At 37.2% G+C, this 23,996-nt stretch overlaps 1 protein-coding gene and 1 long non-coding RNA gene across 2 annotated transcripts in view; both read right to left on the reverse strand.

The window, feature by feature from the left end:
- Positions 1–23,996, reverse strand: part of EIF3H (eukaryotic translation initiation factor 3 subunit H) — a 110,070-nt gene that overhangs the window by 32,523 nt on the left and 53,551 nt on the right. The gene's annotated exons all lie outside the window — the stretch shown is intronic.
- On the reverse strand, positions 14,591–18,313 carry LOC117079482. The gene is made up of 3 exons (XR_004435471.1): positions 16,411–18,313; positions 16,030–16,150; positions 14,591–15,526 (listed from the first exon to the last, which is right to left on the reverse strand). It is a non-coding gene; the product is annotated as an uncharacterized LOC117079482 (long non-coding RNA).

Raw genomic sequence — 23,996 nt, forward strand, 5'->3', positions numbered from 1 at the left:
GACATATGTTCTAATGTGGCTGGATCCCCATTTTTACTTGTCCTGATGTCCCACATGATTTAGCATTTACTTGGGAGTAAGGCATTCCAGTTTGTATGGTAAATTATATAGTCACAGTTAAATGCCATTCTCATATACTGAGAGCAACAACGTTGAAGAAAAAATGCTGGCACCAACAATAATAGCTTCCATTTACTGAGCACCTATTACACTTCAATCAATAAATCTGATAGTTTCCATATTGCATGTAAGGTAGGTAGGTTTTTCCAATCGTCATATGTGTAACTTGCCCGTATAACAGTGACAACTACAGCTCAAGGCTAGACTTTCTCAGTCACCAAGCTCATGCTCCTTTCAATATACCATAAAATGTTTATGTCCTGTGATTCTTTGATTCTGTTGATAGAAATCTAGAATACGGTTACAATTCTAATTTGAAAGAAAAAATATTTGTTTTTAAATGGTTACCAAAAACTATGTATACTAATAAAAATATTAGAAATTACCTAACAGGTCTGATGACAGGAGATGCTAAGTAAAATGTAATATATTCATGCCTTCAAGAGTTTACAGTACAGCTTAAATAATGATGGTGATGAGATCATTCAATAATACAAAAATGTACTTAATCTGAAATACATACATAAGGTAAAAAAACTGGCCAGGCGCAGTGGCTCACACCTGTAATCCCAGCACTTTGGGAGGCCGAGGTGGGCAGATCACCTGAGGTCAGGAGTTCGAGACCAGCCTGGACAACATGGTGAAACCCTGTCTCTACTAAACATACAAAAATTAGCCAGGTGTGGTGGAACACGCCTGTAGTCCTAGCTACTCAGGAGGCTGAGGCACGAGAATTGCTTGAACTGGGAGGCAGAGGTTGTAAGTGAGCCGAGATTGGGCCACTATAATCCAGCCTGGGCAATACAGCAAGACTCTATCTAAAAGAAAAGGTACAAACACTACGACCGGGTGCGGTGGCTCACCTGAGGTAGGGAGTTCAAGACCAGTCTGACCAACACAGAGAAACCCTGTCTCTACTAAAACTCCAAAATTAGCTGGGCGTGGTGGCACATGCCTATAATCCCAGCTACTAGGGAGGCTGAGGCAGGAGAATCACTTGAACCCAGGAGGTAGAGGTTGTAGTGAGCCAAGATCGTGCCACTGCACTGCAGCCTGGGCAACAAGAGCGAAACTCCGTCTCAAAAAACAAAAACAAAAAACAAAAAACAAAACAAAACAAAACAAAAACACAAAAAAAAACTCTACAATTTTAAAGCATATTTTAAACATTTAGAAAGAATTATACCAACCTAATAACTACTGTGCTAAAGATGATGCAAGATAATTCTTTTCTAAATTCTGTAAAATACTGTTCTGATAATTTTATTTTTCAAAAAACATTTAAAATAGAAAAACTTACCAAGAGCTAAAAGTTCAGAGAGAGTACATTCTGTTCTCTAATTCATAACAAAATTCACATGCTCACAAAAGTGATAGTTAAGTTTAAAGATACAGATAAGATAGGGAGAGAAAAAGCAAATGAGAGATGCAAGAATTTAAGGAGTTCAGTAACTGAAGCATTTCAAGAGGTAAACCAGATGTTCCTATGGAATTGCAGCATAGAATCCAGCAGACAGAAAATCATAATGTCAATAGTTGTACTCAGATCAAAGAGCATAAAAGTAGTGTCTATCCACTACAGAAATGTCCACTATACTCAAAGGATCAGGCCACTCTATGCTCTCAGCAAAACCCAAAATTAAAATCAGCTGAAGGCTGTTGATTAAGAAAGTACTGGAAAGATGAGAAGATTGCTTCCTCAAACATTTCACTGGTAAACGGAAGCTTGGCAATCGGGTCAATACATAGAGGTCAAAAGCATAATTTAAGTCAATAATGTCTCATTTGAAGCTTTAAAAAGTTACTAACAGTGATTGGTATAGATCCATTTTACTTGCTTTTGCTGCCATCATCATGCCTTCCTTTGCAAGTATCTCTCTCCTGCTTGACTTTTACAAAGGCAATGCTGTAGATAATGTTGTAGACGCTCCCTCCGAAAACCTCTCAAAACCAGATGAAAAACTCCTAAAGATATTCCTGTCTCCAGAGGCAGCACAGTTCAAATACTCTCACAAAACACTTCCTAGGTCTGTATCACCTTTCAAGAGGATAAAAGATGCATACTCTGGTTAAATTACTCACAATAGGTAAAAAGTAAAAATTATTCCAAGTGGTCTGTACCTATTAAATTTACCTTGCTTCCAAAATTAAAATGGAATTAAGGTTATACAGAGTAGTATGTAGCTACTTAAGCTGGGAATGTTTGGTTTTTTGAGGGGTAAAAGTCTTCCTTTCCAATTGCCTGTTACTTCTAGTCAACAACCTAATCAAGAGAATATATAAAATGAAATGTTGTAATATGTGGTTTGCTATGGTTGTGACCCATGAACTTTTTCATAGAGAACTATGCTTAGATGATAATCATCTGACACTGAATTATGACTAGTACATTAAGTGCCTGTCCAGAGAAGATCAATTAAATTTCCATGAATGTTAAAGGTCAAAACATCTCAGGCTACCTACCACCTACTGAACAGTAACATTTTACAGACGCTGTCATAAAACAAAAATTTCAATAGACATCTGCTCTTCCATCAGGAATAAAGGCAGATAAAGCTATACCCCACACATTAAGCAGAATGTCTTTTGTTTCATGTTCTATATAATGAATTTATGTCCTTCGTACAGACAGAGATCAACCTGCTTCATACATATTTGCTCCAATTTTCAGTTTCACTTGGGTATTGCTCTGCTCTGGCTGCCATTACAAAACACCATAGGCTAGGTGGCTTAAGTAACAGGATTGTATTTTCTTACAATTTATAGAGGCTGAGAAGTCTAAGATCAAAGCTCCCAGCCAATTATACTCCTTTTGAGAGACCCTTCCTGGCTTGCAGATGGCCGGTCATTTTCTCACTGTGTCCTCAGGTGGCAGAAGGAAGAGTCACGCTCTCTTGTGTAGATGACATAAATTAAAATTTTTTATTTAAACTATAAATTTTGGAATAAGAAATGGTTGCTATCAATATTCACAAAAAAAGACTATATAAGAAAATAATACCAAAGCTGGGTAAAGCAAAAAACAATCTCTGGTTATGAAGATGCTATTTTATAAATGCTAAAGGTCACATTAGTACTTGCTGATTTATGTAATCCAGGCAAGTTACATACATTCAATTCTTTCTAATTCTAGCTATCATTTTTTTCTGAAGCTACAGGCATGATTAATAGTAGCCCATATTTATGCATAGTTTACTACACAGTAGCCACTTAGCATGTATTTATGTTAATCTTCCCAATAGTTCAAAAATAAGGTTACTGTTTCTGACCCCATTTTACAGATAAGGAAGTCTAAGCATTGCCCCCTACAGTAGTACAACTTTAAAATATAGAGTTTAGAAAAGAGAAAAATAAGCCGTGTCACTAATAATTCCATTTCTGCAAAAAGAACTAGTCAAAAATCTGTAGCTTTTCATTTGACTATTAATAAAAGGAGCCTGTCTTTGTTCTATGTTTTAATCTCAAAGAGATGCTCTTATACAACCACTGGAGAGGGCCAAGATGAAACTGGGCAGAAAGGATCAAGTTCTCCCCAGATGGAAGTCCTGCAGACGTGAGGGTTTTTTCCAAAATATTTGATTGAAAGTGGAAAAAACAGAGAGTGAATCTTCTAAAATATATCCACTGTAAAACTGTTCTTTATGGATCCCCCCTAAAGTGAAGATCTAGAATGAACAGTTTTAAAGCAGTTTCCAAAAGACACGTGATTCTTCCCTTTCTTCAATTAATACAAAGTTTAAAATTACCTTGCAGCTATTCTATTCCTATTATTCCAAAGAAACAAGATGATGCATTTCTCCTTAACTACTATTGCTATTTTTTTAAAGCAACAGTCCTTAATGTTACATAAAACCGCTAGACAATTATTGATGGGAAGGAAAAACACAGAAATCTGGAATATCATGAAATCTTTTCCAGACTCAGAATTATGACCAGTGCTAAAATTCAAAGATCGAAGGACACAGATAAGAAAATAATTCTTTTGAACTGTACACATACACTACAGGAAATACGCATAGCATCAAAACAACACAGTATTTTACAGTGTTTATAAATCAACATCCTGCAGATGTTATCATTAGGAATATCCACAATTTGTTCAATTATAAAATGTTTTAAATTGTCATATTAACAAGAAACTCATATCTGCTTCAAATGCTTTTTTGGAAGGCATATGTAAATCATAAATATTTGCTGTACAGTCAAGAAAGAATACTAATTTACTATTTATTCATAAGGGATACTTCTTAAAAGGTATTTTTTCCCCAACGTTTTCATACAGAGTATAGATGCAATATGAATCAGAAAAACATTTATAAAATGTAGCTGTAGCACAACTTATTTGATATTATGAAAATCACTCAGTCTTTAGGTTATAAAAGACTGTTTTCGCTCTCCTATCTGTTTAAGATAAACTTCAAATTCTGATTTCTTATGATGTTTGATGTAAGAAACTAACCAGGAGGATACCCTACAGAGAAACAGAACATCTGGTGAAATGTGTAACATGCCTCAGGATTATGTCTGCTACTAAGGTTAGTGTCCACTGTGAGAGCTGCAGTCTCCGTGTTAAACAGTAAAAGCATAACAAAGAACCAGGCAGTAAGAAGCCTGTTCTTCAGCCACAGAATACTTCCTTTTTCTCAGCAATGTGTTAACACTGAGCCTCAAACAGTATTTGGAGAAATAGTTCCGTAACAAGTATACACTTTGGTTCAGAACACGTAGCTGTTCAATAGACTGCTTCTCTCATATGACTGCTGATTACATCCCTTCCCCAAATATATTAACCTAGGCATTCATCAAGACAGGATGTATGCTGTTGCTTGTCTGTGATTCATCAATGTATTCTGCTTTTATTTTTCAACCCACAAATAAAAGAATTTGGAGCAGAAGAAATAGGAATGAAAAGCTGAGCAAGTCCAGGGGACCAGGAGAGATGGCATTATTAACTCAAAAAGGCATGTAATGCTCAGCAGCCTTGCTCCTCCATTTGTTTTTAACTTTCAATTTTCTACCATAAACAGCAACAACCAAATTCTACACTTACTTTAAACTGCCTTACTTCTGTGACATTTTTAAAAGCCCCTACTGCATCATGAAAGGCTCCCAAACAAGGAAAGATCTGCACAGCAGGAGAAGAACCTACTTGGATTTTCTGACAGCTGTGAAGGATCAGTCTCCTACAGTAATAGAAATCAACCCCAAACTGAAAAGTGTTTGGAAATAAAATGTTTCCATCACCTCACACTATCAGCCACTTCCATTAGTACCCATGAAAAAGACACTGGATTTTACCCAGCATTTTAATACAATAAACTTTACTGACAGTAGAAGAGAGAATACAATTACAAACTAATCCTGTTATTAAACATAGGAAGTAATCAATACAGAGAAAGAACACTTCTACCTCTTCCCTACTGGACTACACCAATCACAAAAGCCTTACAGAACAGTTTACAAATGTTACTCATGAAGCTTCTTCTGGGCTCCATATTCTGAATCAAAGCATTATTACTTAAAATATAAAAGCATCTCATCAGGAGTTGATTTTACATCAAGTTCCAAGTCAATGATAAGCCCCATGGAATGAATTTTGTCTGTCTGTGGGTATCCTGACTATCTACTTATCAGAAAGAATAATACAATCTACATACCCTGGAGACTAAATGTGCTCGAGTCATCCATATTACAATAAAAATAAAAAGGTTGTGGAAAGATATTTATCAGTCATTACAGAGTCAGTTCCCAACTCCAGTTCTTGATTTCTGCCAGTATTTCCTGAGCGCTTAGCTCTGTTTCTAGGATCTATGGTAAAAGCTGACACAGCCAGCTAAATTAAGACACATTCCTTGCCTTCGAGCAGTTCAGAGTATGTTTTAAAAAAAAAGTCACATAAACAATACTAGGTGATCAACAGGTTGTAGGGTACAGAATTAATGCAAAGGGGATGACTATGGGGACAGGGGAATTAGGAAAGGCTTTGCAGAGGAAATGATACCTCTGCTAGGTTTTGCAGGATGGGCAAGAGTTTGCCAGACCAAAAAAAAAGGGAAAGCAGTATTTCAGCCAGAGGAAACCACTGTGCAAAGGCATAAAAATGTAAATAAATTTTTAGGGTAATCTTCAAACAATCTTATACTATATACAGGAGAAAGAATAAAAAATAAAGCTGGGGAGGCAGGCCTGAGCCATATCTCAAAAGGGCCACAGGCCAGGGAAACTTAGACTTTACTGAACTGGCAAGGAGGTGTCAGAGAAGGGTTTAGTTGGAGAGTGACACTCAAACTTCTGCTGTAAGACATTACCTAGGAGGAGAAGATGGACTAAAAAGGAAAAGACTTGGATGAGGAAACCTATTAAAAGGCTACGGCAGTAATTCATGCACAAGATGATAATGAAAGCCTGGAGTTAGGAAATGTGAATAGAGAGTCAGCAATAAAACTGGAACATAAGCAAGAACTCTATGTGTTACCTTTAAAAGGTGCTCACGGAAAAGTGCTTCAACAAGAAAACATCAAAATTCCAGAAAGAATTTTAGGCCAGATACAGTACTAAAGGAATATTCCAAAACAAATTCAATTAGTAAGCGTCAACAAAGTTTACACATTCACAAAAATGACTAAAAATCTCCATCTTACTTGCTGAAACTTTTGGAGCTCCAGCAAAAGAAAAGCAAATCACAAACTGATAGCACTAAATTCACAAATCAACAGTGTAATCTCCAAATTTTTAAATAATTGCTACAATGTTTAATTACAGCGTTTCATTACTGTATCACATAAGGACAAAACTAGGAATTCACAAAAAATTGATTTGTCTATTTGTCCGTACTTTATGAAGGGTCAGGAAACATTTGTTTAATTTGGGGCATTTTTATAGGATTTTAAAACTGCATCATTTCCAATGCTGCTTTCATTTCTGAAATAATTTTCAAATCTATGGTAAACCACCTAAATTTAAAGGAAAAAAAACTCTCTAACAATGAGGGTTGCTAAGTTATTTGTGTACTCCATGATTCCTTTTAAAGATACTTAGAAACAGTATCATGAAAGCAATCACTCATTTAAATAAGGAACCTGAAATGTCCAAGATGCACATCTAGAATGAATCAGTTCTGACTACTGTCAGCATATATTTAATGATACAAGCTAAGAATATTTGTAAAAAATAAAGTACTTTAGAAGGTCCAGGCCTTCTAAATATTGACTACAGCTTAAGTTCAAAATAAAGTGTTACTACCAATGCAAAGAAACAATCTGAAGATAAATATCATATTGAACAGTCCAATTTAACTCATAATTTCCTTAGTTATATAAGATAACATCATTGGGGAAAACTGAAGAAACATACCTGAATTCTAAGGGAAACATTTCAAAAATTTTGCTACACGCCACTACTGACAAACTTACCACAAGCTAGACAGTAGTGAAATACCTTCTACAGAATATGCAATATGCTTGAAACATAGAATGATGTCTTATCTCGCTGGTATTCAGACCTTAGATAAGGGTTGTAAAATGACTAGCTTTACAGGACAATTTCAGCATACAAATGTTCTGACATATACAGGGCTTTAAAATAATCTAGAAATTTCACATAAAAAGTGGGAAGAGCCAAAATCCCTACTGACAGTAGAATGAAAAAATAAAATGTGATATATTCATACCAAAGGATATAGCAATGAAAAATGAACTAGAGAAAACGAACCCACAAACAATGCTGAGTAAAAGAAGCAAGACATAAAAGATACGCTGTCATTACATTTATAAAGTTTAAAAACCCACAAAATTAAATTCATAATGCATGTAAATGCTGCTGCAAGAACTACGAAAAACTTGAGTTTCATAAAAGTCAATATACTGGCTGCTTGAAAATAAGGGGTAGCACAGGAACACTCAGGGAGAATCCACGGTGCTACCTATGTTCTATTTCTTGACCAAAGTAATGGTTACATAGATAGATATTTGCTTCATAATTATTAAGTTGTGCATCTGTTTGAGTACTTCTCTTGCAAATATCTTTTGTAACAAAAAGTTTTTAAATACGAGAAGTAATAAAAACTAATGGGTAGTATCTTGATTTAAAAAATAACAAAAACGTGTAAATGGTGCAACTGCTTTGGTAAACAGCTTCGCAGCTTCTCAAGGGATTGCATGGAGAGTTACCGTATGACCCAGCAATTCTCTCCTAGGATATACCCAAGAGAAATGAAAGCAAGGTCCACACAAATTTGTACACATAGATTTATAGCAGCATTATTCATAATAGGCAAATGTTCAGATGAATAACAAAAGTGTATTACTTACATACATTTAATGGAATACTACTCAGCAATAACAAGTAACGAAGTTCTCATGTATGCTGCACTATGAATGAACCTTGAAAATATTATTTTAGTGAAAAAAGTCAGAGACAAAAGGACAAATATTGTAATGATTCCACTTACATGAGTTATCTAGAGAGAGCAAACTCAAAAAAAAAAAAAAAAAAATGTGGATTTGAGGATACCAGAGACTGGGAAGGAAGGGTGACAGGGTTTCTTCTTAAGGTGCTGAAAATACTCTAGAATTGACCCTAGTGATGGATGCACTTATCTGTGAATACACTAAAAGCTACAGAATTGTACGCTTTAAATGGGTGAACTATAGAGTATAAGAATTACACCTCAATAAAATTATCAAAAACTAATGTGTAAAATATTTCAATACAAGTGAGGGTAATGTTTTAGCCTCATCTGTTTAGAAATAATAATGCAGATAGAGCAAATCAAATTATATATTTTAATAACTACAAATTTCTGAATTAACTATATAAAAAGCATTCATGAGCTGAATGCAGAAACAGGTTTCATTCTTTTCATCTAACAATTAATTACAATTGACTGTTTTTAAGAACCAAGAAAAACTAAAGCCAAAGAAAATAAGTGTAATCTAAAAGAGCTCAGTAATATGGGTTGTATATAAGTTCATTAATGAAAGTACTAAGACCAATGCATTGCTATTACAAAATCATCAAGAACTCTGGAAATGATGTTTATATTTATTAAAAACTCCAATGTAGTCAGAGGCTCTATCACATTGAAAAGTCAGATTTCCTTGATTTTAGTTAACTAGTATGAGTAAAATGAATGGCACAATAGGAAAAGTATATATAATATGAACACAAGCCAAAAGATGCAAGGGGTTTGACAGCTGGTGACTTGATAATGCCATATCTACCCCTCCCATATATAATAACATATTCATATCTATAACAATCCCTATCAGTTTAATATCTGCTTAAAATAATTTCTACATTTAGAATTATTTCTAAAAGTCAGTCATATCTGTCTTTTCAGAGGATACCAAGCTTCAGGTCCTTCTCCACACTGGCTCTCCGTTTATTCTTTTCTGTTTCCTACTATTATACTCTTTTGTGTTAAGTGAAAGCAAAGAGCTGGTAGATCTTAGAGATGACAAATCTCTGATGGACCACACAACAGAAACTACTAGAGTCACATGCTCTATTACTGAAAATACAGCAATATAAAACTATCAGATTGAAGGGCTAATATAATTCAAAAGAAAAACAGCTCCTCTCTTCCTTTATCCCTCAACCCCACCAGTAGTAATGGTTATTGGAAATAAACTAGAAAAAAAAAAAAGCCATAAAGTTTGAAAAGAATGGGCTGGACAGAGCGGCTCACACTTGTAATTCCAGCACTTTGGGAGGCCAAGGAGTGAGGACTGCTTGAGCCCAGGAGATCATGACCAGCCACAGCAACATAGTGAGACCTCATCTCCAAATAAACAAAACAAAACAATTTGAAAAGAAGTTCTAACTGAGCTAAGGCACTTACTGAAAAGGCTGTAATAGCAGATATTTAAGCCTAGGAAAAGGGGCACAGAATGTATTAATCCTTGTAGACTGCTATAACATTACTTTGATCCTAACTGCCATTTCCAGGTGTGATTTACATTAGGATCCAATTATAACGTATTTTTCTTATAATTCTCAGAATGCAGAAGAAAACATGCTTACTATAATGAGACACAGCAAATATTCAAGGATTACCTCTGCTCTCTGCATTCATTTTAAATAAAAAGTAAAAACATGCAGAAAATACTTTTCCTCTGTTAAATTAAGCAAATAAATCAAAAACCCATTATTCTCAACACATTAAAGGCTCTGATAAGCAAAATGAACAAGTTATCATGGCTAAGTCTGTACTAATTTTCACCAAAATCAGTGATACTGCTGCTGTGTCTCTGGGAATACATTCAACCCTAATGCTTACTGTTCAGTCAACTCTGTTGCGCTCGGTATTCTTAGATCAAAGGGGCATTTTATAGCCCTAGCTCAAACACATTTTACTACGTTACTAAGTTTGATGGCAACTCCCAATGAGAGCAAACATTGGTTAAACTACTTAGTTAGGAAATGTAAAAACAACTTTAATTTACCATTCATAAATAACAATCGATTTGTAGAGGTCATCCATGAAAAACACACATACACCACACTTTGAAAGAAACGTTGCCAGCAGTACTAACAGCTGACTGCAGTTCAAGACCAAATGCCACCTTTTGGTTTTGACTCACTCCCCAAGCTCCTACAAACCTGGAGGAAGAGGAGTGCGGGGAGGCGCTGGGTATGATTCTGCCTAAAAAGCCCTAAGACATCTCAAATATATGGACTCTCAAGTGTTATTTCCTTTGGTTAACATGTACCACATAATCTCCATGCATTTTCTATCTGACATACCATGTTCTTCAGTCATCTAAATTTTGCCTCAAAATACCACCAACAGAAAGCTCTATTTTAGTAGGGGGGGAAAAAGGCCTATAAAAGAAATGCCCTTTTAGGCTGGGCACAATGGTTCACACCTGTAATCCCAGCACTTTAGGAGGACGAGGCAGGAGGATCATGTGAGGACAGGAGTTCGAGACCAGCCTGGCCAACATGGTGAAAGCCTGTCTCTACTAAAAATACAAAAAATTAGCTGGGTGTAGTTGTGCAAGCTTGTAATGCCAGCTCCTTGGGAGGCTGAAGCAGGAGAATCGCTTGAACCCGGGAGGCGGAGGATGCAGCAAGCAGAGATCACGCCACTGCACTCCAGCCTGGGTGACAGAGAAGGGGTGTCTCAAAGAAGAAAAAAAAAGGAGGTACATTTAAAGTTTCTATTTTGAATGTTAAGGTTTTCTGGATTAGACACAATTACCTTTTATGTTATTCCTCCTGGAAAAGAGGTTTTCTGATAGCTTGTCCAAACACTAATATAAACTTCCGTCTTCTCAAATGCTCACTGTTTCACATTGCTGTCAGTTTAAGTACAGCTTTCTAGATTACCAGTCTCCCAAGAAATCCTTCCTAGGATCCCACTCTGGCACTACCTTCTTTTACTCATTGGACTGAACTAAATCTAACAGACTACAGGGGTAAGCATTAGACAGATACACATGCAACTCTGCAGGCACTCTGAAAGGCTCCCTAAGTCCAATAATTCCACAATTTCAATAACATGAAATAATCCAGAAGAAACTGGAAGAAAAGAACCATTACTATTCACTTTATAAAGACCTTCCCAAGATTCCTCTCAATAGCAAATTCTCAGCACATTTAAAAGATTATACATTTACAAAAATACAAGCTGCAGATTTTTCTAGGGCCTTGATTATACAAAAAAAAGCATCAATATGATAAAGACCAATTAAATCTTCTAATTTAGAGAAAAGACTACCTAGCTTATTAACTTTGACTAAAGGTAAATACTGTTTTAAAACTAACCTAACTGGAACTTGGGCAAAACATTTAGAGAATGCTTTCATATGATAAATGACTGAGACTTACTTAATTAAGACAGGATTTCACAGCACAATTGAAGAGCACTCAGGAAAAGTACAGTTTGTCCTACAGAAAACACACCCCTTTCCTTCCACTCACATTATATTTTCACCTTATACTGTGGCACTCAGACATTTATTTTAAAAGACTGTATTCATAATGTTTAACGAGTTTATTCTCCAAACTAAAATATTAAAATAGGAGTTTAATATCAAATTTGAGACACTAAGAAAACAATAAGCCTTTAGCTGCTTTTCACAATCTGTTGAGAAGCTATTTTCTTAATAAACCCCAAGTTCTTCTAACTGGCACAAAGCTTAAGTTAATTTTATCTTTGTATCAATATAAATTATTTTATCTTTGTATCAATACCATACTTCCTGCTCTTTCTACTTGGGAATAAAATGGAATTCGTTTATATCTGCCAAAGTAACTTACTTTGTAGAGAAGATTTCTTATAACTCAAATCTTTAAACATGCAAAGTTCATATCCTGAAAAGCATGTAATTAAATAAAAATGTTATCCTTCCTGAACCCTAAGTTTTCACCTTCAGTGACAATAAGGCAGGAATATATCTGGAAGTCAAATTACTAAATTTGGTTATGTTAAATAATCAAATAGACCTAAAGTATAACTGAAATATAAAGAACGTTCAATTTTTAGGAAACTACATTCTTAATTTTGTAACTAAGTTAGTATCATTTGAAATCAGAAAATTTTAGCAACGGCTTGTTAGCTCAACAGACAGAGCTCCCTAAGAGTGAGAAGTGCTACTCTTCAGGGCCATTTTTTTTTTCCCCAGAAATTTTTGTTTTAATCACTTTGAAAATGACACCACCTACATGGTAACAAATAGAGAAACACACTGCTGCATTGGTAAGTAGATGTTGAATGTTGAACTGGGCCGCGTGCTAAGCTAATTTCACCAAATGGTTATACATTCTGACACCATGCTGGAAGTAAGAATGATAAATGTATTAATGTCAACAGTCCACTGTGGCACTTTAAATGGAAACCTATGTTTCAAAATTCAGTACAGACTGAAAACTCAGTCCCCCTCCTGCTGGTATCTCTCTCATACAGAGGTAACCACGGTTTCCAGTTTATGTATATTCCTTTTTCTTTCTTTTTTTTTTTTTTTTTTAAAGAGACAGGGTCTTGCTCTGTCTCCCAGGCTGGAGTACAGTGACATGGTCATAGCTCACTGCAGCTCTGAATTCCTTAAGAGATCCTCCCGCCTCAGACTCCCAAAGAGCTGGGACTACAGGAGTGCACCACGGCGTGGCTAATTTATTTTGTGTAGAGTCAGGGTCACCCTGTGTTACCCAGGCCGGCCTCGAGCTTCTGGCCTCAAGGGATCCTTCTGCCTTGGTCTCCCCCAAAGTGCTAGGACGACAGGCATGAGCTGCCACACCTGGCCAGATGTATCATATTTCAATCATTCTTTTGATATTAAACATTCCTATAATACTCTTGTATGTATATCACTTTACATATGTATATGAATATGAGTAAGTCAAATTCCTTTCAGAGAAACTACAAGGTCAAGAATTATGAGCAAACCTTTTTTTTTTTACATTGCCAAACTTCTCTTCACACAGTTTGTACCAATTGACACTCCTATCAGCAGTCAGCAGTACATGAGTGTGTCCGTTTCCCTCCAGTTTCTGTCAAATTCACCATGCTATAAAACTTTTAATCTTTGCAAATCTAAAGTGTGAAATGTCATATTTTGTTATAATTTGAAACTGCGTTTCTTTCATTATGAATAAGGTTGGGCATCATTTTGCATATGTAAGTGCCATTTCTATCTTTTCTTGTAAACTGTCTAAACCATCTTTGGCCTGTTGTGGCCACTGGTCTGTCTGTTTGTTTTCCTTCTCGATTTGATTAGTTTAAAAAATCATTTATATATTAAAAATTCAGCCTTTTGTCAGTGCTGAATTGCGAATATTCTCTTTCACTTTGCTATTTGTTTTTATTTTTATCTGTTTTAGGTATAGACCATTTATTTTGTGCCTTCTGGGTTCTGTGTCTTACACAGAAAGGTCGTATCTAGTCTCACACTGCAGTGAAATCATTCATTCATGTTTTCCTTTAACTGTTTCACAATTTTTTTGTTTTATATGTTGAAATGTTTGACCTACATGTAAATTATTTTTGAAAAGATCTATAACTTCTACCAAAAGAAGTTTTCTTAAAACTAAATTATGTTCAGGAGAGATGGGAGATATTTACTACAGGAGATGGAGATATATACTAGCAAGGCAGATAGTGTAATCCTTTAAAGAAGGAAGAATGAGCCAGAACTGACTTGTATAGCTGTATTCCAACATAGCAACAGAGAATAAGAAAATAAAAATGTATCTCCATACTTCCTCTGTTTATCCCATGGTCCTGCCCACTGTCTTTAAAAAGAAAGCAAAACAAAGCAGCAGCAACAAAATGATGTAGTGCAAAAAAACTAAGGTAAACTTTCTGATTTTTTTTTTTTTTTTGGGGGACAGTCTCACTCTGTCGCCCAGGCTGGAGTGTGGTGGAGCAATCTAGGCTCACTGCAATCTCCACCACCATGTTCAAGCAATTCTCGTGCCTCAGCTACCCAAGTAGCTGGGCTTACAGGCATGTACCACCATGCCCGGCTAATTTTTGTATTTCTTAGTAGAGATGGGGTTTCACCATGTTGACCAGACTAGTCTTCAACTCCTGGAACTCCTGGTCTCAAAGGATCCGCCCATCTTGGCCTCCCAAAGTGCTGGGATTGCACAGCCACCATGTCCGCTGCTCCTGAATTCTTATGCGTAACTTGGAACACAGGTACATTTTTTTCTGAAGAAAAGGTCTATAGCTTGGGGGGAGAGGAAAATACAACGGCTCAGAGCAGTGTTGCAGCCCAACTAGGTAAGTAGGGTATCAGAGTAGGAAGCCTGTCCATTTTAGAGTGTCAGAGACCAGATCATGCAAGAAAGGAATCCCCACAAGATGGTGGTTGTCACAGGGATTCAGAGATTCAGTAAAGTGAGGAAGGTATTGTGGGTAGGAGGAGGAATAGCACAAGGAGTCAGCATCTGAGCAGGATAAGGAAGGCAGGGCAACCCATGCATGGGTGCCCTGGCACAGGACTTCAGAGCCCAAGTGGCATGGTATGTGGAATCAGAGACTGAGCAAGGTGAGGAGGGCATCTGAACAGTAAAAAGCTTAGGAGCAGAAATAAATTAGTTACATAAAAAGGAAATTAACCAAATAAGTAAATGTATTAAGAATAATATGAACATGTGTTTTCACTATCAGAAAAGGGAATTACAAATATGAAAAGGGAGAAAAGTAGAATAAACTCTGTTGTAATGAACTGGAGTTGGAGTTATCAGTGTAAACTCATAGTTTTCAATATAAATAAATACAGAAATACAGATGTAAATGTGTTTACCTGTGTGTGATTTGTATATTCAAATACATGCTCAGTCAGCTCAAAAGGCCTTCAGGTAGTAATATCCCAAGAGCAATGAGCACACTCAGGGTGTTCTTGGCATCTAAATACCATTCTTCTCTTGGAGGATCCAGGGCTCCTTTGAGAAATGACTGAATCCAGAAATGGGACAGGGAAGGTACAAAATGAGCCTGGAACATTACATTATGCCAAAGAGGGAGGAATGCTCAGATAATTGATGGAAACATTGCAAAAGGGCACAAGCTACCTTGAATGGGATTCCACTGATCAAACTGGGGATAAACTGAACATTAAATAATGACAGTAACTTGTAACAGCCCACTGAATAAAACAGGAAACCATAAGTATATACAGATATAGATACATGACTAAATTGAAAATGTGTTAAAAGAGAATACTTACAAAGTTCCCCTATAAAATACTTGGGAATGGTTCTCTCCTGAGACTATTTAAAGTTTACTAGCTCTATAACACAACTAATAATTAGGAATAATGATTGAGGTTTGAAAGAAGATAAGCGTACTTCATGACTGCATCAAGGATCAGATTCCAATGCACTAAACATATTGTTTTTGAAATAATTTATTTCTGCCTAAAATACAGAGTTCAATGACTAAGACTTCAGAATACTTACAAAATAGCAGGGGGTTTGTTGTTGTTGTTGTTGTTGTTGTTGTTAGCGTGATATTGAATCTCTACTGTGTACTCATTTATTTAATCCCTGTATCATGCTTAGTCTTCTTGAGGAATAAAATCTAAATAATTTGTAAGGGCAAAATAATAAAGTATAAGTTTGACTACAAAACATACGAGGTAGAACAGCCCTGCACGCACAAAAAAGTCAAAAGCACAGGTGACAAAACTTTTGTAAAAGAAAACAACACAAAACCAACAGTTAAGGCAGAACATGTAGGCAAACAAAAAAAGCTAGGACACCAACTCTCTCCATATTACATGTTAATACAATTAGGGCACAGAGGTAATAGTAGTCTCACTGTGGACAGCCCTGGCTCACCTCTCCAGCTGGGATCTCTCTCCTGAGAGGTCTCCATCACCACCCAGCTGTCCCTGGTGAATTTCACCCTCTCAGTGTCCAACCGAACTCTGCTTCCCTTCCCTCCCAAACTTGTGCCTCCTCTCCTGTGTGTGCTTGTCCCTTTTTTCCAAGGGGTTGGCAGACCACCCCAAAGGAAATACTGGGCCTAGATGAAATCAGAAGAAACAAAAAAAGAATAGATTTTTAGGGGTTGTTTTTTAAGTGTAAAAAGAAAAACATTGCATGCCTGCTTGCAAACATATGGGATACTGAAGAACTATTGCTGCTTGCACCAACCCAATTGCTGGTCAGCATCAGTGCTAACAAACTTGCTTGCTGTCCTCCCTCTGTTTTACTACCTGCATCTTCTTAATGACTGGGAACAAATGGGAAGTCGAGTCCTTTCACTAGTCAGCTTTTGAATTAAATTGAAATTGTAGGGATGACCACAACCTACTTTGTACTCAAGGCACTATCCCTATATTCCTTAAAGCCACTACAAAGAGGTGAGATTCCCACTGTATTATGTTACAAATTTATGTTTACCCCCCTTACCAGAGACCTTTAGCTGAGCCTGTCCGCTTCACACTGAGTAATGGTTTGTTTCTTCCCTCAGGGCCTAAACTTTTATTTGTTCCTATTAAATATTATTCTGTTTTAAAAGCTGCTAAATTTCAACTTGCCCTGATTACTTTGAATTATGCAATGCAAATTAGTCTACTGAATAAAGATTGGTCTTGAAATTTGATGAGCATCTCAACTGATTAAGTTAAAGTATGCTTTAGTGGGGGGCATACCCTATATACTTCAAATACCTCCAGGCACACAATGAACTAATAACTGTACCAAGACTTCTGTGAAAAATAATAATATCTACTACACATTAAGTGCTTACTAAAAGGCAGGCACTGCCTTAATGCATTATATGTATTCTTTCTTAATCTTCAGAACAACTCTAAAGGGTAGGCAGAATTATCATGCTCAGGATCAGACTGGATTCAAATGCACCAAGTCTGTTTAACTCCAGAGACTATTGGAGTTATATATTGGAGTTCTTGATCATTATATCAGAGGGCCGTTATCATGGCTACTAGGTAGCTACAATTTCACAAGCAAAGTAATTATAAGAGCAATTATTTTTTTTTAACCATGACTTTAACAGGCTGATCAATATGATGTAAAATAAATTTCACAAGATGGATTACTCAAAGAAGTAAACCATACACATTTCATTCAAAAGGGGCATAAGGTAGAACTTTCCAGATACTTATGAGCCTAGCCCACAAGTCATGAGTGACAAGTTAGATGTCACTCATGAATGAAAATTACCTGTCTCCTCAGTAGACACCACATTTCTCATATCTACCCCATCTTCATTCCCTCCACCACTAACTTGTCTTCTTGCATTCAACTATTATTTTTTTCTTAAAACAGATCTGAATATTGTCATGATACTTACAAAAAGTCTTCATGGTTGCCCACTGTCAATAGTATAAAAGCCAAACTCCTGACCAAAATGATCACAACTAATACAGGTTATGCTGTAGATATCAATTGTCTCTGTTTTACAGATGAGGAAACTGAAGCTGAAAGAATAAATTTTAATATACCCTGCATCTCTCAGCATCCTTGCCCATGCCATAGCCTCTATTTCAAAACCTCTTGCCACTACCAATCTCTTTCTCCAACTTAATGCTGCCAACTACTAACTTTCATTGTTTAAGATGTTTTTTTTCTATTGAGACATAAATCACTGTTAATACCAGTGGCTCATTAGAGCAAGAAATAGAGGTGGAGCTGTTTAAAATGCAGTATATATAGGCAGAGTGCAGTGGCTGACATGTGTAACCCCAGCACTTTGGGAGGCCAAGACGGGCAGATCTTTGAGCTCAGGAGTTTGAGACCAGCTTGGGCAACATGGCAAAACCCCATCCCTACAAATAAAAAATACAAAAATTAGCTGGGCATAGTGGCATGTGCCTGCAGTCCCAGTTACTCTGAAGGCTGACATGGCAGAATGGCTTGAGCCCAGGAGGCGGAGGTTGCAGCATGCTGAGATCATGCCTCGGCAACAGAGCTAGAACCTGTGTCAAAAAAAAAAAATTGAATACACATATATCCACATATTTACTTGGGTGTACATGCCTAAATCCACTGAGTTATAGGTCCACCATTCTTAAACTACCCAACTGTATCATATGAATTACAAAAAATTACTGATACCATGACATACACTTCAATCTTCATCCATTTCACAGTTCAGTTTCTCAACAATTTTTGTCAGACGAATTTAGACATTTGACTCAATTCAACAAACTTTCTCTAAATCTTGCCAAAACAGGTAATCTACATGAACACTGCTGCATGCCATTATCCTAAGCAAATTAACATAGGGACAGAAAACCAAATACTGCATGTTCTCACTTGTAAGTGGGAGCTAAAAATTGGGTACTTATGGACATAAAGATGAGAAGAGAAGACACTAGGAACTACTAGAGGGGGTAGGGAGGGAGGGTGACAAGTATTGAGAAACCGTTGGGTACTATGACGGCTACATGGGTAACAGGATCATCCACGTCCTAAACCTCTGCATCATGCAATACACTCATGTGGCAAATCTGGACATTTACTCTGTGAATCTAGAAGTGAAATTATAAACATAAATATACATATAAATGAATGCATGGGTGCTCTAATTATTCTCTTCTAAGAGTGAGGGTCTTAATGTCAAATGACTAGCCGGTTTTTTTGTTTTGTTTTGTTTTGTTTGTTTGTTTGAGACGGACTTTCGCTCCTGTTGCCCAGGCTGGAGTGCGACAGTGCGATCTCAGCTCACTGCAACCTCTGCCTCCTGAGTTCAAGCGACTCCCCTGCCTCAGCCTTCTGAGAGCTGGGATTACAGGCATGCAGCATTACACCTGGCTAATTTTGCATTTTTTAGTAGAGACAGGGTTTCTCCATGTTGGTCAGGCTGGTCTTGACCTCCCGACCTCAGGTGATCCGCCTGCCTCGGCCTCCCAAAGTGTTGGGATTACAGGCATGAGTCACCGCGCCCGGCCACAGGTTTTTTATTTTTATTTTTAACGGAAACAATAAAATAGAAGACAGTATTTTTAACAGTGCCAAGTGGCCACTCAGAAGTCTGGCACTGGAGCAAGAGCTCCTTAAATTAATTGTCTAGGGAAAAATGGAGGTAGAGAAAACTCAACCTTCTTGGGATGGTGGCAATAGCAGCTGAAACAAAATATTAAAATCCGTCTCCTAAAGCAAGTTTGTACAACCTGCAGCCCAGGACAGCTTTGAATGCAGTCGAACACAAATTTGTAAACTTTCTTAACATTATAAGATTTTTTTGTTTTTCTTTTTTTTTTTTTTAAGCTCATCAGCTATCAACAGTGTTAGTGTATTTTATGTGTGTCCCAAGATGATTCTTCTTCGTCCAGTGTGGCCTAGGGAAGCCAAAAGATTGGACATCTCTGTCCTGAAGTTTTCAAGTTATTAAGGGAAAATCCTCTCTACTTTTTACCTACTACTTAGCAAAAAAAGGCAAAGATCAAATGCAAGTATGGCTTACTGTTCCTGTTTCTAGTACATTAAGCAACATAAAGAAAAGAAAAAGATTTATACAGTTTGATCAGGGAGGCCGGAAGACATCCATAAGTAAAACTGGCAACTACTATGAAAGTTAAATTTAGCATGGCTGGGGTTCAGGTAGTCCATTTGTAATGCAAAAGTTAGGGTAAACATAATAAATTGACACTTTTAAACACCTTTTTTGAGAAATGGGAAAGAATTTTTCTATCACTGCTAATTTACTTACAAATTATATGCTTTCCCAAGTCAGTCCACCCTTCTAAATACAGGGTATACTCAAAGCATTGAGCTATCTTTAATCATAAAGTAAGACTTCTGGTCTAAATTTACATTGTTAAATTACTTTATTCTAATCAGTTCTCCAAAGCCAGAAAGAAAAATTACTTTCTAAATAATGTGCTAAATTTAGGAAATAATATATTCCTTAATTTCAAACAAATTTGACACAGTAATTTTGGGGGGACTGGGGGGGGGTCACATCATTCAGTTAATATTGTTCTATACCTACAAGATTAAATGTAGCTACTTTAGCTTTGTATGCAATTCACAATCTCCATTTAATCCACTCAACAAATATTTTATTGGGCATGTATTATATTCCACTATTCTAACAATAAATATTGGGGATAAATATATCTCAGCCCCTGAGCTCAGTGAGCATCCAGTCTAGCAGAAGTGAATAATAATTGATGATATAGTGTGATAGTCCCCATATTAATTACTAGGGTGTTTTTCATATATCTCCAGAAATTCTTTGTTGTTCCTCCCACCAAGCAACAGAATTTAATTCCCCTCCTCTTAATTATGGGCTGGACTTAGTGACTCAATTCTAAGGAATAGAGTAGAGGAAGGAATAAAAAGTAACTTTTCAGTGAAGAAACCTGGCAGTCACCACCTAAACCAAGTAACCAAGGTTAACATCATCATCATTAAGACATGTTGAGATGATGCAATGAAAGGGCCAGTTCACTTGTATACTTCCCCAAATCATGGGGATTATTCTTCCACATAATCATGAGAAAATATCAGACAAACCCAAATTGATAGATAATGTATAAAACAGCTGACAAGCACTCTTTAAAAGTGTCATGGCCAGGAAAAACTAGAAAAAGAAACAGACTGGAACAGACTAAAGAGATACATGAAATTGAACGTGGCATCCTGGACTACATCCTATATCAACAGAAAACATGAGTAAAAACTGAAGAAATGTGAATAAATTCTGCATTTTAGTTAATGGTACTATACCAATTCTAATTTCTTACTTTTGACAAATACACCATGGTTACATGTTAATGGTCTTTCCAAGTTCTGTAAATCTAAAATTTTTTTAAATAAAAGATTTAAATATATACAGTCTGATAAGAATCATCATGAGATAAGCATATGATCCATGAGACATGCAGCCAGGGTCAGCATCAAGGGTTATGTGTGTGAAATCTGGGAATAATGTCTCAACTTACTCTTGAAATATGGGAAGGAGTTGATCAGCTGGAATGAGGAAGGGGGTAGAAAAAACAGAATAATCCACTATCCAGGAACAAGGCAGTTTTTGGTTTCTGTAATTAACAAATGGTTCAGTATGGCTGGCAAAATGGGAGAAGAAATCGAAGTAGTGTCAAGAAATAAGGTCAGAGAGAAAAGCCAGAATTACCTGTCTTCAAGATCCAGCCTCAAATCCCACATATATCATATCAATCTAGTGCTGAAGTGACTTCCTCTCCTGACATCATTTCCTATACCAATCATTTGGCCATAACCAGGTACTGCCTTGTGTTAAGTTTGTCCTATTATTTTAATTTTCCCAATTTAAATCTTACTACACAGAGTGAGATAGTAGGAACCAAGCTTCACACATCCGCTGAAATTCACTTTACTGGTTTCTGCCTTACACAGTGTCTAGCATTGTAGGGACTCAATGGATGAGCAATATATAATATAAACTGGTCATCAGAATTAATCTGAAGAATACGGTATCAATGAGAAGCTGATTTTAATCATCATAAGCTGCTTCCCTGGGGAGGGGGAGGGTGCACAGGGAACAACGGTACAGATATTTCCAAAATCGAGTACGAATAACAAAGGACAACGTACTAAAAACCTTAGAAATCATTTTAGGGCAGTGGTCCCCAACCTTTATGGCACCAGTGATCAGTTTCCTGGAGGACGATGTTTCCATGGAAGGTGGGGGGGTTGGGGGGGTGACGGCAGCGGTGATTTTGGAATGAAACTGTTCCACCTCAGATCATCAGGCATTAGATTCTCATAAGGAAGGTGCAACCTAGATCACTCACATGCACAACTCACAACAAGGTTAGCATGTGGGCAGCAAGCCATCCAGGTGCCAAGGTAAGAGACTGAAGGCACAGGCTGTTTGAGTACAATAAAGAAAACACTTAAAATCAGAATAGTTACATTAGACATATAGATATGATTATATATGAATATTACTAATCATTAGTTTATAGCATTACTCTTTATTCCAGTATTATAATAAACTCTATTCTACAATTATAACCTAGGAAAAACCAGGGCATACAGAGATAGGAGCTGAAGGGACACGGTGAGAAGTGACCAGAAGACAAAAGCGTGAGCCCTGTCATGCCCAGACAGGGCCACTAGAGGGCTCCCTGGTCTAGCAGTAACACCAGTGCCTGGTAACACACCCGTTACTTAGCAGACCTTGGTCTAGCGGTAGCACCAGGGCCTGCGAAGCAACCATTACTTAGCAGATCGGAAAAGGGAGTCTCCCTTTCCCGGGGGGAGTCAGAAAAGATTCTGCTCCACCACCTCTTGTGGAAGGCCTGACATCAGTCGGGCCCGCCCACCAGAGGCCTGACACCTGACATCTCCCTTTGATGCTGTACTTCAGCGGTCACGCTCCTGGTCCACTTTCATGTTCCACCCTGTACACCTGGGCTCCGAGGCCTTCTAGATAGCAGTAGCAGAATTAGTGAAAATACTAAAGTCTTTGAAATACATAGAAGAAATAATGACGTAAGCTGTCCTCTCTCTCTCTGTCTCTCTCTCTCTTTCTCGTCACTTTTCCTATCATTGGAGATGGCTTACACTCCTTACCCTGCCCCCTTGTCTTGTACACAATAAATAACAGCGCAGCCAGGTATTCGGGGCCACTACCACTCTCCACATCTAGGTGGTAGTGGTCCCCCCAGGCCCAGCTGTCTTTCCTTGTATCTCGTTGTCTTGTGTCTTTATTTCTAGGATCTCTCGTCTCCGCACACGCAGAGAAAAATCCACAGGCCCAGTAGGGTTGGACCCTGTATTAGTGCTCCTATGAGAATCTAATCCAACAGCTTTTCTGACAGGAGGCAGCATTCCTGGTTCCTAACAGACCAGTACTGGTCCACGGCCTGGGGGGACTCCTGCCTTACAGAACTTAAGGACTAAGAAGATAAAAACTGTTCCACATAACATCATTTCTGCCTATCATTCTGATACTCTGCTCCATTCTACCTCCTGACAATTAACAATCAACAAAAAGGTGTCCTATAAAGTGGTTAAGAATCCAGACTTTGAATCCTGATTCCAAACACTGTAGCAAAGGTTCTTGGACAAAGTACTTAGCTTCTCTAGCCTTTAGTAAAATGGGAACAGTAACAATACTCAATTCTTAAAAGAACCATTGGATTCAACGCATGCAAATCTTCAACACAATCAATGTTTGGCACATGACAAGTGCTCAACAAATGTTAGCAATTACAACTGTGACTGTAATGTCATCATCACCACTATAATAACGGTGAGGATGATGATACCATTCAAGAGTACTGCCTTGCCATTGCTCACTTCTAAGTCTTTTACTTTTTAATAACCTTCTCTAGTTTAAAAGATAGAGGGGAAAAATTCCTTGTTGCTGTGTTCTTCCTAAAAGCTAGTAAAAATATCTATTTTACTAAAAGTAAAATCTTCATGTACAGTTGGTGTTTCATTCCACATACCGAAGAGTAAGG

Source organism: Trachypithecus francoisi, unplaced genomic scaffold (genome assembly GCF_009764315.1).
Source record: "Trachypithecus francoisi isolate TF-2019V2 unplaced genomic scaffold, Tfra_2.0 Lachesis_group7, whole genome shotgun sequence".
Lineage (NCBI taxonomy): Eukaryota > Metazoa > Chordata > Mammalia > Primates > Cercopithecidae > Trachypithecus > Trachypithecus francoisi.